Source organism: Puntigrus tetrazona, chromosome 15 (genome assembly GCF_018831695.1).
Source record: "Puntigrus tetrazona isolate hp1 chromosome 15, ASM1883169v1, whole genome shotgun sequence".
In the NCBI taxonomy this organism is placed as follows: domain Eukaryota; kingdom Metazoa; phylum Chordata; class Actinopteri; order Cypriniformes; family Cyprinidae; genus Puntigrus; species Puntigrus tetrazona.
Window position 1 is genome coordinate 18,808,053 of NC_056713.1, and position 2,470 is coordinate 18,810,522.

General features: G+C 40.7%; 1 long non-coding RNA gene across 1 annotated transcript in view; it reads left to right on the top strand.

Moving 5' to 3' along the window:
- The first annotated feature begins 205 nt into the window (after positions 1-205).
- LOC122358548 overlaps positions 206-2,470 on the top strand; it is a 27,344-nt gene continuing 25,079 nt past the window's right edge. The window contains exons 1-2 of the long non-coding RNA XR_006252624.1: positions 206-1,070; positions 1,552-1,613. This is a non-coding gene — a long non-coding RNA (uncharacterized LOC122358548). The remainder of the gene's footprint in view (positions 1,071-1,551; positions 1,614-2,470) is intronic.

Genomic DNA, 2,470 nt, shown 5'->3' on the forward strand with positions numbered 1-2,470 from the left:
TTTAAATTAATTCATTATTTTATTTCGTTTGTATTATTTTATAATTAATTAACTTTGCACTAGCACATCTATTGCAGATTGAATACATTTGGTAGCCCATTCCTTAAATCATACAATAAGATAAACAATATATTGTTAAGACTGAATCAGTACTTTATTTTTTTATACTGAGTAAATTGCTGCTCATAAAAAAAAAAACTTGTTAAGTCACTTAAAAACTGTCTTGAAAAGCTTTTGTGTTTTAACAACCCAGTGCGCCTGCGCACTTTTATCCTCTAGATGGCGCCATTGCGCCTCAAAAAAAGCATCACGCCAACTCTGACAAAAAAAAAATATATATTGTCAAAAGTGTAGTCTATTGTAATTCATTTAGGAACAAAAAGTTGTATTTATATATAGCTAACACCTTATATGTGACTGCTTGATTTTTATGCCGAATACTGAAAATACACAAAAAGACACAAGTCTGAATAGTGACCAAAATATTAAAATAACTACGAGGCTATTAGGTAACTTTGCAAATAATCTCTGCCTGAAATGTGTTTTTCTCTCTCACTCCTCTTTCCCTGGCTTTACGCAAATAACACTTCGCAGCTTGCAGCGCGCGCGCTCTCTCGCGCGCTCGGCGCAAACAACAACACTTGTTCGTGCGCGCGGCAGCCTGCTTGATATGCACGCTCACAGCCGCATGCTAGGCCATCGCTTTCTGCCAGCCTTGTGATTAATTAACATCCAGTTCGTAACCCCCCAAATTAGCGCCGGAGCACACGGGCTAATGAGCTCACTGTGATCCCGTAGGTTACAATAACTCCATCAGACCCAGCTCAGAGACCGCGCGTCGGACTACAGTTGCGCGCAAAAGTTGTAACAATTGTAGGCTGACTTACAATTAAATAGGTCAGACCAAGGCTGCTCGTCGCTCTTTTGCTCTCGTTAAAGTCGGTTACTGTATAGTGTCAAAAAAAGCTATCGAACATTTCCGTCATTGTTGGACGGAAGAAAAAAAAATTCAATGAGCACATGTTGATCTTTCGTCGACGATAGCGGGGCATGTTGTCACACTGCATGAGGTAAGTTGTACCACTTGAGTGTTAAATTGTAGGCTGTATATTGTCTATTAACTGCAATTTGCAATATATAAGTGATTACAGTTATAACCAATACCTTTCATTTGTATATTTGGATCACAGCCTGATATAATTATTTCCCTAGCCCCATTTTCCCTTACATTTAAACTTGAGCTGCCGTTATTGTACATTAGGTCTGAATGTCAGATGACCTAAAATAAGTAACTTGAAATCATTGTGTCAGCATTCCTTAACACTGTAGCTTTTTTTATGCATCATCATATTGCAATTAGTGCTTTTTTTGTGTGTCACAGCTTGATATCACCAGAATTTAGGCCTCCTAAGCCTCTGTCATTTTGAAACTCCGTTATGCTGAGGCTTTCAAAATTGTTAAGGCTGTAGCTCTAAATGCGCAAGTACTTGTTCCGATCTCTTAAAGAGTTTCTGCACTGGATGAATTAAATGCCTTTATTGTTGCACACAGGACCGGCGCAGGGCGGGCAGGAGGCTTTCGACGAAGACATTGGCACCCAGACGGAGCCTCAGGTGCTGTTACTCCTGCATCTCAGACAGTCTGATCACCTCTGCGCCAGCCAACTGCACATAGAGAGTAAAAAAAAATATAATAATATATAACATCATAATGGCAACAAATGCAATTACCTTTAAGTTAAGTAAATAATACATTTAATAGAATAATTCTTTAACATTATACAGAAAATTATATATTATTATTTCATGCTACATCACAGCAAATATTAAATCCATAAAGTGCTGTAAATCTATTAGAGCATGCAAAATAAGATTTAGTTGACACGCATAATCTTTGTAGAATTTTTTTTAAAACTTTAAACTAGGTTAACAATTTGCCCTCATTAACAACTCTGTTTAAACGAATGCACCGACAACACGCATGTATCCGCGCTCACGTGTTCGCATGTGCACCAGTCCATACCCGTCCCACGGGACGCCATTAATCCGTCCCACGTCCGTCGGCCATTTTCAACGGGGTGAGAGAGGCGGGGCGGGGGGAGGGTGGTATCGAAGTTTTTAGTTCGCTCTTTAAAACGTGAAATGCCATATTTATAAGCCCGTATTTATAAACACATTTGCATAGATCAAGATGAAAAAGTTGTTTGAATTGGGGGGCCATTTGCATTTGGCGAAACATATGGCAGAGCTGCGGAAGCCACGGGCCATGCCTTCATTAAGCCAGCTCCATTTCATCAGAGCGGAGCGCTCCCCACCACGCTCCCCCGCCGAGCCGCCTTCTGTCCCCGAAGGTTCCACTGACAGGGGACAATATGTCCCCAAGGTGAAACGCACCCCGGTCCCAATGATTATTTAATCTGACTCACGCACAGCTCCTTAAGGGGAAGGGACAGAGAGGGACAAAGTGGTGC